At 33.9% G+C, this 12,739-nt stretch overlaps 1 long non-coding RNA gene across 1 annotated transcript in view; it reads right to left on the reverse strand.

The window, feature by feature from the left end:
* Positions 1-1,636: 1,636 nt before the first annotated feature.
* Positions 1,637-12,739, reverse strand: part of LOC306643285 — a 550,439-nt gene continuing 539,336 nt past the window's right edge. Inside the window, exon 2 of the long non-coding RNA XR_013758875.1 lies at positions 1,637-2,077. This is a non-coding gene — a long non-coding RNA (uncharacterized lncRNA). The remainder of the gene's footprint in view (positions 2,078-12,739) is intronic.

Here is a 12,739-nt window from a genome sequence, read left to right on the forward strand (position 1 = left end):
ACATTTGCCTAAGAATTTCTCTTTCGTTTGTAGCTTTCAGTCTTTATTCTAGTGGGCTAATACAAGTGTACATCTTAAGTTACATTTAACTATTATTTCTTTAAATGCCCAAGAATGGCTATATTTTGGTTTTAACCATTTTGCTGGGTGTCTAAGATCAAGCTGGTCAAATTGACCCGGTTCCTGTCTTGTTAAAGAGTCAGCTGAGTTCCCACAGGGGTCACTCCTAGAGAACTTAAGAGCAGCTTCTTAACTCCACCAGTGCCTTTGGTTAGGCAGGGTCTCCTTCATGAGGTGGCTTCCTTTGGAAGCATCAAGGGATGTCTCCCTTTTTCCATGACCCTCCTCTGTTTTCATCCTCTAGTCTCAACAGTCTCCTTGATCAGGAGGTTGTGTGACCCACAGTTGCAACGCTCCTTAGAGAAGTTCTCTTGTTCATGGGTTCAGTCTGACTGAGGGCAAAAGATCCAAATACTGGTCTATCTTGCCCTCTGTATTTAATCTCAATCTCTAAATTTGATCTTAATCATCCAGCAAGCCAGTCTCACCAGTCATAAAGTAAGAGTACTGGGCTTTAACTGTAATGTCCATAACTTTACAGTTATTTACCCTTTTATCTAACCAGAGTATGTATTAGTACTGGAAGTTACCACTATCTGTTCTATAGGTGATGGCTTATTATCAAAAGTTACCTAGGTTGTGTGTTCTTGAAGCAGCTACTTCTGCAAAACATTAACAGGTAACAGTTTTACAAAATGAAATTATCAAGGGTAAAAATATATTCAGCTTGTATAATAGCTATCTTAAATTTTGACTGAGAACCACATTATATCCCCTATTTGAGATCATAGTAATTTTACAACAAAAACAAATCCTTTGAACATAACTTTAAATAAGCTGAAGTCTGACTTATTTTGGAGCCGTTCTAATATGCAGTAAGGTGGGAGGCAGAGCCTTATCTCAGGTAAGGCATGGCTCTTTACAAATTTTAAGTGTTCTAATTTTGATGTTGATCTTTGCTTCTTTCTTAAATGTCATTTTAAGAAGTTTACATATATTGATTCCTGAGTCTGTATGAACACTAGTTAAAAAATTTAACATTATATCTAAAACATGAGTTAAAGAAAGGCTGAGAGAGCTTTTAACTTTCCTTTTGTGTGGCAAAGTGGCAAAAATGTTTTCATGTTTCACAATATTAACCTTTAAACAAATCAGGCTCTAACTTTTAGAAATACATTTACATTTAAAATTACATGTTAACTCTAATCTCAGTGTAAAAAGTAACAAATTTTACATACACCCTATTGATAACAGGTCCTATAATAGAACATTAAATGATAGAAATAAATCCCCAATAAAATTCACTCTTTATAAGTTTAAGATTACCATTACAGACAAGTTTAATCTGGAGAATAGCAGAGCTTGATAAATTCCCTGCTTTAAAAACTTGTATACCTGAAAATATGAACACATTTAATATATAAAGAGTGACCATTTCACAATTACCTTGACACTTTAATCTTACTAAACTTAGTTTTTAAAGAAAAATTTAGACTCTGTAACATAGTACAATACTCTAATAGTTGTTTAACCATAATTGTATAAATCCCAATTTTTAAGACTAATTGTTCTAAAGAATAAAACTTAATAGACACAAAGTTAAGAGTAAATTAGTGTTTCTAAGAAATCCTTGTCATTTTACCATATAGATTAAACTTTGGTTTATATCAGAACATTAGTATTTCACCTTAGGAAAAACCTTAAATAGCTTTAGCTGTCTCACATACATACAACCAACTTAGTTACACGGAAACTTGTTGAAACTTGTCCTTTACTTACACACAGACTTTCTTAGCACTTACTTAGACCTTCATGTATTTCATCACACAAGCACTTTCTTACCCAGAAACATTTCATTTTCCCTTTTACTAAATATATTTCCATACCCAGAACCTTTTCTCTTTCCTATTTTTTGACCCCTTTTTGTTCACATTCTGAAACAACTCTTATGAAATTTCTGAATTTAGATAAATCACTCTGTCTTAAAAAGATTAAATATTTTGTTGTTTATAGTACTCTAATTGAAACACAGTTGAAAATTTTGGGACCCTTTGTATATAGATTTGCACTTGTTAGGAAATAACTCTTAGTAACCTTGTTTTTAGTTTAGTGTGGACACAAAGTAATTGTAAACCCTTTTTATTTACCAACCTATGAAAACACCAATAATGTTTAAATATGTTACCCCATGGAATTTAAGGAGTTAAAAGTACTTGATGTTATTTAACAATGAGCATTTTAACTTTGTAAATCAATCAGATATCTCTACACACACATTTGAGTAATCCCATGCATGTTAACTCTAATTCACTTATTCTGTAAAAACCAAGATATCATACAAGTGTCCTGAACAGTATTTGCTGTCTCTTTCCTGTTGAAGAAAAGTCCTAGAAACAATTGATATTAGACATTTTATTAACATCAATATTTTATTAGCTTGACCACCTAGAGACTTGCGAGTTATTTTCAAAGACATTTTACTTTTATTAGTTTACCCAATTTGAATTGAACCTTTTTAAATCACGTGAATTAAGAGTATCTGGATCCATTTTTAAATTTTAATTTTAGGAGCGCTCAGTTTTGATACAGACAAAACATGACATCAGACAGCACAACATACAAATAACACAAAATCAAAGGCTTGTAACTTTATAGGTGAATCTCCATTGCAATGTAACAGATGTTCAAAAACTAGTTGAATAAAAAATAGAACTGATCAAAAAAATCATGAGCTCAAAAAAACATATAATTAAAAAAAAACAAGAGTCCTGGAAAAATGATACGGCCGTTAATTACTTTAGTAAAGTAATTACTTTAGTAAAGTACCATAAAATTTACTTTTGCTGGAGTTTAGGTAAGACTCTTTTTACCCTTTTTCCCTTGGGTTTGAGGCCAGTCTCCTACTGAGCCTTTAGGCTTCCTTTATTTACATTTCAATGTAAGCCTTGACTGAGATCTGGAAGGATCTAACAGGTTTTAACAGAAACCTGTGCCTAAGGCATTTTAGCCATCTCATCAGGACAGGTTGGATGTCAAAGAAAATTATGAGATCTTATTTTCCATTCATTTTGAGAATGAAGCTACTTTGCTAAGCTCCTCACTGAGATATGCCATTGGTTATTGAGTTGCCTATGGGTGATTATCCAGGATTTATTTTCCCCTTTGTGACAAACAGGTTAAATCTTGCTTCATAGGTAAGCTGAGGACAGGAGCTTGAAGTAAGTCCTCTTCTTGATATTCCTGAGGCAGAGTATTGTCCTATGGTGGCTATTTCCTGTAGTATTGAACCTGTTGATGACATAATTAAGCTTTATTTTTGAGATCGTATAATTCCTATTAGCTAAGAATTTTAGGAGCTCCTTTTGATATTCCTCCTGGGTGGAGGCACATAAAGGATGTCATTTACTTACTGGAGAACAATCACAGATGTTTTATTCTGAATTTTGTTAAGTCCTTAGCTAAGGTTTGTCTGGAACAGGTGAGGGTCATCTAAATCCTGAGGCAACACTGTCTAAGTTAGTTGAGATACAGTATCTGGTGGCAAACAGAAATTGCTATTCAGGTCTAGCATAAACAGGAAAAGCCATCTTTTAAATCTAACTTAGTAAACCAAGCAGCAGTTGGAATCCAAGATAAAAGTGTATGGATTAAGAACTACAGGGTGGGGGAAATTACTGCTTCATTATTCTAAGGTTTTGGACTAGGCAGTTTGCTTTTTAACTCCTAAAATGAGCAAATTGCATGGACTATTGCAAGGCATTAAAAGTTTCTGTCATTTTGAATGATCTTTAAGAAGTCCTTTTTCTTGACTTTATGCTCCCTTTTTTTTTCCTTTTGATGTCTATTAAAAAAAAAAAAAAAAAAAAACAAAAAAAAACAGAAGATGCAAGCTGGAGGACTGATCAGGGCCACGTGCCAATTTTTGTAATTTCCTCTAAATATTTGGGGCAGGCTGACTAAATGATAAATTTATACTTAAAAATAGGTGGCCCTTTATGGATTCAGGATTCAGAGTGGTGCGTTTTCTTATTGCTTTCCTAAGTCTCTCCATGAAAACAGCAGGATTTTCCTGAAGGCCACATAATAGTTTTTTTAGGCATCCTACTCATTATTTGAATCACAATTAGGTTGGTTTCTGAATCCCAGTTAGGATGGTTCTGGGAACTGCCTGTTCTCTAGATGATTAATAGCATAATTTTCCAGGTGAAGTCAAATACCTGGCATAAGTTTTGAAACATCTCAATATTTATTAGGATCCTCCAAAAGCCTCCTTAAATTTATTTGTGTCTGTCTTAAGTTGGGAGGGTCCCCTCAATTTTCCTCCCTTAGTAGGCGATTCCCCAAGGCTTTCTCCTCTCATGGTAGAAATTATTGATGTCAAGCATGATAACATGTGAAAGGCACTTTTCTTGATCATTTGCAATTTAGCAGTATGCAGGCTAGTGGTGAACCTGGCAATACTGTTGAGAGAGAAGCTCCCTTCTGAGTTAGAAGTATTAGGGACGTCTCCCTAACTTTGAGCTTCCTTATGGTCCAGAAAAACCCGTCTCTCATTACTTGGCTTTGCCAAAGTTATTTCTGGCCATCTTGGCAAAGTGGTAGGGTCCTAGTTTGCCCTGTGCTAGAGACCCTGGGAGGATCCAGACTTAAGGGCATTACTGCTTTCCTCCCTGCCACTATAAACTCCTAATTATGAAAAGCAATGACAAAAGTAAAAAGTGTGCCTTTTGCCTATCCTTTTGCCCTGTAGACTAAAGGAATCTCCGGAGGGTGAGGGGGCATCTATTGGTTGTTAGGCGTTAACACTCTTTGCTTGGAGAGTCTCACGGGAGGGGTTTTTAAATTGCCTCCCTCTTGTAGCTTAAAGAGAACACGTGAGCACATTTAAGCACAGAACAGTAATGGGGCGACTCTAGATGTCTAGACTAGTGAAGGCTAACTATGCAAACAAAGGGAACCTGGGCATTTTCATACTAATCATCCCAGGCCTTAATCTTACAGTTTGAATTCCTAATGTCTAACTGGCAAGGGAAGGGGAGCATCCAGGAGGGAGTGGATGTGCGGGAGTGTTGTGCACTGTGTGGCCCATACGGAGGCAAAGGTAATTGGCACTTTCCCTCAGTGCCATTGTCTACCGATCACCCTGGATACCCCTCAGGGCTGTCGGGAGGTGGAGTCCGGAGAAGGAACCTTTGGGGTCCACCCGAGAGTAGCCCGGGCCGAGAACCCCGCAGTTGTTCCAACCCTTCCTCCGCCTCCACGCATCCTGGGCAGATCTGGACTAGGGACACTGTGTACTGGCGGCAATTGCGCTCCGGGCCTGGACAGAAAAGTAGGAAACGGCTTCAGCAGAGTCCAACATGCCTACAGAGCAGGTGACTGGAAACATGCCTGTGCTGGGAAACCTCTCACCCGAGTCTTAAGAATGGCGGCTGCACTAACTACATTTAAGTAGCCGACGGGTGCCCATTTTGCCCTCCAAAAATAAAAAGACAGAAAGATGCACCTCAAACAGATGGGGGTGTGTGGAGAGAGAAGCTCACTTACCTCAGCGTAAATCTCAGTGGAACCTCCAAATCTGATACCGCCATTTACTGGTGACGAGTTCTGCTCCTTCTAATGTTGAAGATTGAACACTAGAGAAGCACGCCAAGGCAGGCATATTAAGCAGCTTTTATTTAAAGGTAATAATACAGACTTCTCCTGGCAGGAAAGAAGGGGGCCATGGCTGATGTTCTAAAGTCCCCCATTAGGGATCTTTCTATATCAACTTGATCATGTTGTCCAATTCATGATTTAAAACTAGTAATGAAGAATAAGAAAACACAACAGCTCTGATTTTCCATCCAGAACAACAACCAGCCTTTTCTTACACTTAGTTGAACACTGCCCCTCTTGTGGAGGGCTGGGAAGTATATGGTTCTAAATGTCTGCAATAGTTTTGGTCAATTTTCAACCCTGAGATTGTTTATGTCAAAGCTTTGCACAATTTCACTATTGGTTCCTCAAATCTGTGTGGCATTATAGAATGCACTATAATAATAGTATGCATTGTTGGACAAGACTAGCAGCAGTAGCATAAAAGAAAAAGCAATAGCAGCGACAAGAGTATTGAAAATCCCATATCTGAAAAGTTCCATCTCTGGGCAACCTAACTACACATTACCCCCCCCCCCCCCCCCCAAAATAAAAGTCAGAGTTTATAGTTGATCACTTGGAAGAAAAATATATAAGAGATGGAGGAGGAAGAGAGAACTGTAGAAAGTATTTCTTGCATGTTCTTTCTTCCCTCTGTTAGATTTCTAGACTGGAGAAAAGTAATATATCGTCATATTCACTTCTTGAATGATAATTATTGATTTTCTTTTCACTTAGCAGAAACCTTGAATGTTAGTTCTGGAAAAGTGGTGGAAGTGTTTTCTCCATCATCTCTTGTCCTCAATTCCTATTTTTAGGCAGGCAACATCACAGTTGTCTAGAATAGAAAAGACCTGGTAGAAGTGACCTGAATATCATACAGGCAGATTTTTCTGGTCTTTATATTATTAGATACTGCTGCCACAGTCAGTGTGAAAAGGAATAAAATATAATGACTATCCAACATGCTTTCAAAACCCCAAGCTGTGCCATTTGGGTAGAGGTCAGTGCAGGTCTAGTTTGAGTATGTTTTGCATAAAAGACAGTGTAGAAAAATGATGATGGTATTGTCACCTTTAATAGCTTTTAGTGTCACATACTTATCCAGACATGTGCTTTCCCAGTTTATTCTCTGCTCTTTTGTATTTACCTTTCTGTCAATCTCTCTTTTTCATTTCCTTTGTGCTCATTTTCTAAGAAGAACTGTCACATGTATTATGCCCATTAACTCTTGTTTCTAGCAAATTTCAGGTGAGAATAACTTTGCTCTTAAGCCAAGCAAGCGGAGACACAGTAGACTAAATTCCTTGAGAAATTCTTCTCAGTTTTCTTGAGTTATATTTCATGCTTCAAAAAAGCTGTTCTTCTCTAGGATCCCTAAGTTAACATTTTAGTTAAAGAAACAAAAATTCTTTCTGAAAAATTATTTTAGACTGAAATTAAAACTAGGATACACAAAATTTATGATGGGTAATCTATAAAGCATTGGAAAATAAAAAGTTTTAAATTCATGTTTTTCACTCATTTATATACTAAATATTTATGTAGCACGTATTAATTGCTTTTTACATGTTAAATGACACAGATGTGAACATTTTACCTAACTTTACAGAACTTCATTTGTAGACAGATGTGTATGTTAATAATAATTATAAATGTAAATATGTCAAAAGAACTTATTAGAAGAAGAAATGTGTACAGGCTTTCTAAAGGATATAAAAGGGATCTTGTTTTCTCTGTGGGTTTATAATGTTTCTCTGAGGACATGAAGCTCAATTTGTAGTTTTGAATAAAAATAGCATGCGATATGGGAAACTGCCACACAGGGAGAGTAGCAGAGACAGAGTCCCTCATGTGACAAAACCTGGACTGAAAGAAGGGATAGAGATGAGGAGGGTGGTATCAAACAGCACAGTGATGGGCAGCAGACCATGCAAGACCTGGATCACCAGGCTGAGAACTTTGAAGTCATCATCTGGTTGCAGAGTGAGAAATAAAATACATCCTGGCAAAATAGAAAAAGAACGTTTTATTTATTTATGTATTTTGAGGCTACTTCTATCCAGGTAAGAAAAAATAAAGTCTAAAGTCATATGATTTGAGATGGAATTAAACATAAACCTTTGAGAATTAGCAGAATACAGGCCATCGTGAGGAAATGAAAGAGGAATTTGGATGTGCAGTAATTTCTAGATTTTTGGCTTACAAAATGGATAGATGGAGATGCTATTCATTGTGGGAGGGACCTATGCAGAGAATGATAATAAAAAAATAGCATGACACCAAGAGTTAAGCACTGAAGATAGAAATTTGAAATTATTGCTGTATCAATTGTAATGGAAGCTCTGGAGGACATGAAATTTCCTAGGAACTGATTACCCAGGGAAAACAAAATCCTGGGACAAACTATTACTTAATGTATTTCTATAGTTGGTATTTTTTATTGTTGTTATATGGTAGGAACCTTGAGCAAATTTAAATGTTAATGTGAGGGATGCATCAAAATAGAGTTTTATATGGAAGAAACAAAGAATGATTAACAAGGTCCTTTATAAGGTAGATATAAGGATATAAAACACTGCTAGAAGGATCAATACATTTTATATCAGCCACTGTATAAAAGTATTAGTGATTTGTCTGAAGCCCAAAACACCTTGTGTTTTCCCACTTTTTAGTTTTTTGAAATGTACTTCTTCTGTGTCAGTATATAATTCATAGCTCATAAGGTTATGGTGAGGATTAAATGAGTTAGTACATGAAGAACTCTCAGGACAATTCCAGGTGGAGAGTGAGAACCCATAAATATCAACTGTCTTTATAGCAATTTGAACATTGTATGGAAATGTTCTGCATAATTGTTGTGTCTAAGATACATATACCCATGGTGTTGCACTTAGGGCTTGCAACATAGCATCCAATTCAAGCCTGGTGGTTAGAATTAAATGTGCATGCAGACCCAGGTAATAGTTTATATTCTAGAATAAAGGAATAAATTTTGTCCAGTTAAGAGGTGAGGAGGATTTAATCAAACATCTTTTCTGAATTGTTTTTCCATGTTGAATGTATAAAGGTAAGAGAACCATCAGGCATTCAGCAGAAGTAACTGCATTATTTTCCACCTGACATATGCAAAACTCTCCTAAACCAATAAGGAGGAGTATTTCAGCAACCTTTTAAATCAAGTGTTATGATTGAATCATACTGGAATCAAAGCCCCCATTGACTAATTAATGAGAGACCAATCCTCTAGCTAAGGGTATGTCTTATGTGGTACAATAGAGATGAATATGATTAGATTTGATTACATTACATTTAATTTAATTAAATTGTTACCTTGCCCTTTTAAGCTTCTTTGTCTCTTTTGGAATTACTTGTTTATGACAGAGGTTTTATTAAATTCTCTCTTTCATCTCTGGGTTCCTAGGATATTCTGAGAATAATTCATATTCATATTCATATTCATAGAAAGCAGTCAACCACATTATCAGAAAATAGACATGTTTCCACATGGGACAATTTCACTGAGATATTTTGACTTAATTTTAATATGGTTAATTAACCTGAATGTTATGGTCAATAAGATTTTCAGTTTAATTTCTTTCCTTTACTCAAAAAAATGAGCTTATAAAGATTGCTATATTTCAGGACATCAACATTTTCTTAGAATTATCAGTTGTTCAAAGAAAAAATAAAATGCAACGGTAATGATTATTGGGTCTTTTATTAGATTATAGGTGCAACAAGCCTTGTGGATGAAACAAATATATATTGTATAATATTGTTTATATTTATTAATTATATTAAATATATACTTCATGTGAATTTAATTCAGGAGACTCCATTTATGCAGAACAGAGGACAGAAAATTATGTTAGAAGAAATACAGTATTTATACCCTTTGCCATATAAGTGGGGTTTTCTAAAATCTTCCAGGGACAAGAGCTTAGTGCTGTGCTAGATGGGTTTTCCTCATAGGTCTCATTACAAAACATGATTTTTTCAAAAGAGTTTAGAATTCCAGAATTGGTGAATAAAATTAGAACTTTTCTAAACTCAAAGCTTTCCAACTGTTTCTACCTGATTGTATCTTAATGCCAAAATGTAATGCAGAAGTGAGACTGTGGGTCTAATCGTAGGGTAATTCATCTGTATCTCTTTTGGGGATATTGGATTTTAATACCAGAGTGAATTTTCCAGAGATATAATTAACACATTTCCCAGCAAACTAGAATTACTGATTTTATACTATAGAGTGTTCAGAAAATATAATGGAGATAACTGATAAACTAAACTCTTCTTAATTAGTTAATTCTTAGTTATTCTTTAATCTTAATTTAGATATTACTTCCTAAAAGAATTCAATTCCCAAGAATGGGTCAATTTTACCTAATATGTAAACTTGACATATCTTTGTATTATTTCTGCCATGTTCCACTTATCACATTTATAACTAAATAATTTTTTAATTAGCTGCTCGCATTCTTCACTGGACAATTAGTTGGCAAATTTATTCATGAATTTGGGACTCCATATCTATTTTGCATATCACATGTAATAATAGACATGCAGAATAAATATCAAAGTCATTATTAAAAACAATTTCTGTATTATGAATGCTCAGAAATTTTATAAATATGTTAACTTAATAAAAGAATGGATATGTCAGCATTAATTGGTAATTTCTACTATTTCCAAACAATTATAAATTATAATGATTTTAGTAGTATCCCTTAACAACTCAGGTCCACATAGAACTTGAGAATGTGAATTTATTTCATAATAGTCTTTGAAGGTGTAATTAATTAGGATAATATGCTAAATTTAATGTGTACTCTAAATCTAATAACTAGTGTCCCTACAAGGAGAAGTGAAGACACAGAGACAGAGAAGAAGGTTATGTGAAGATATGCAGAAATGGATTTAAGGTTTCACAATCAAGGAACACCTTGGATCAACCAAAGCTGGAATAATCCAGATAGTAAAAATTCTTCCATAGAGACTTCAGAGGTACTATGACCCTGCTGTTCCTTGATTTCAGACTTACATTCACCAGAATCTTGTGAGGAGAAAGGTTGGTTGTTTGAAGTTACCCAACTCATGCACAGTATTTTCCTAACAAGTAATATGTAAATTAATACAGATACTGTAACTTAACTGGACAATTGATCAATATTTATTTTCATTGTCTCCTATGATGAAATGCTTGAACTCTATAGAATAATAGAACAAAGTTGAGAAGAGTATATATTTGTCCAAGTAGGATCATAAGTAGGAAGAAGATAAATTACTACTTTATGAGGGAAATTAAGAAGTTTAATTAAGTGAATTTGATAAAACACTTTTTCAAAACATCAAATATGTTTCATGCCAAAAGTAAGATAATTCAAATGGTTATCTTTCTACATTAATGATAATGATACACCTATTCCACAGAAATTAAAAGAAGAACAGTTTGCTATAAAAGATTTCTTATAAAATTATTTATAATTAATTTTATAATTAAATTAATTATAATTTCTTATAAAATTATTTACATTAAATTGTTAATAATTTAGAATTTAATATTAGTCAAATGAATTGTTGGCAGATCAAAACTATCAAATAATATGTAAAATGGCAATAATGATTTGAAATCTCCAAGGAGATAAAGTAGCAAATTTTAAAACATTGACACTTTTTCTACCTGTCAAAAAAGCATTTAAAGGAATCATGGTTTCAAAGAAAAGCATAGAGAAGGCTTTCATTTTTTAATGAGACTTACAAATTATTATCCCTTTTTTTTTTACCAAAAGTTTATTTCTGAAAGAAAAGAAAGAATTCAAATTCATTCATTTTTTCTGTTGAAATCAATATGCACTTAACAAAATAAATGACAAAAAAATGAAGATTTTTCACTAAGCAAATCAATGATGATTCTTTTCTCCCAATATCAAAATGTGCTTCTTTTCCCACATTAGTATGTTGTAGCAATTGAGAACGTAGGCTTAAAAGTCACCATATTATAGAGGTTCAAATACTGAATTGCACAATACAAATGATTTAAAAATAGAATCTGAGATATGTAAATCATTCTTTTCATATAATATGCTTTCAATAATTGGTTGCTGTTATGGTTCTAAAAATGCTGTGAATTTATTGAAAAGCAATTTGCTTTATTTATGTCTGAATCCTAAGTATACTGGTTACAGATAATAATGTGTCTTAAATATTTATTAAATGAGTTAGTGGATTAAAAATAATCCAAAAGAATATAGAAAGCAACTACTTAATAAATTTAGGCACTATAAACAAGTGATTACTTTCATGTAATATGGATATGAAAAGTAATACCTGCTACTTGTGTATTTATTATATTGCTGGGAATGAGTAGATGCTTTGGACACATTCTTATCATCTGATCATCTTTGAAAACCTGTGAAATCTGAAGGCATCTTTTTTTTTTAATATTCATTATTATACGGAAGAATACACAGGGGCTAAGAGAAATTAAATTGTGCTTCACCAAACAGCTAATTATGGCAGAAGTGGTATCAAAAATCCAGTTTATATGATAGAAACACATAAAAACAAGTAAATTTTAATTCTTTCTTTTCTTTCAGAAATAAACTATTTTGATTAAAAAAAAAAAAAGACTCCTCATATTAACAAAAATTACTTAATGGTTCTAAAGCTTTCATTCAAATGTAACCAAAACATTTTTGGGAAAAAGTGTTGATCTAATAAACTTTGGTTATATAGATGAATATACATGAAAGAGTATTGATATCTTTGGTTACTGCTAATCTTGAAAGATTTTTGATTTTCCTTAAAAAACAAAACTCACACTGGGGGGTTAGGAGATCTTCACTGATTGTGGTTTTTTTGTCTTTTGTGTAGACCTATGCTAATCGTAAATGAGGCACTTAACTACTGTTCAGATTTGCAATCATTTGAAACTCCTCCTGGGATAATTTTAAAACTTATATTTCATATACTTTCAAATTTTTGCAATTTTCTCTCAGATTGCATAGAAGTTGCACTCACCTGAGTCTGCTGGAATCTT

Source organism: Sciurus vulgaris (genome assembly GCF_902686455.1).
Source record: "Sciurus vulgaris genome assembly, chromosome: 13".
NCBI lineage: Eukaryota > Metazoa > Chordata > Mammalia > Rodentia > Sciuridae > Sciurus > Sciurus vulgaris.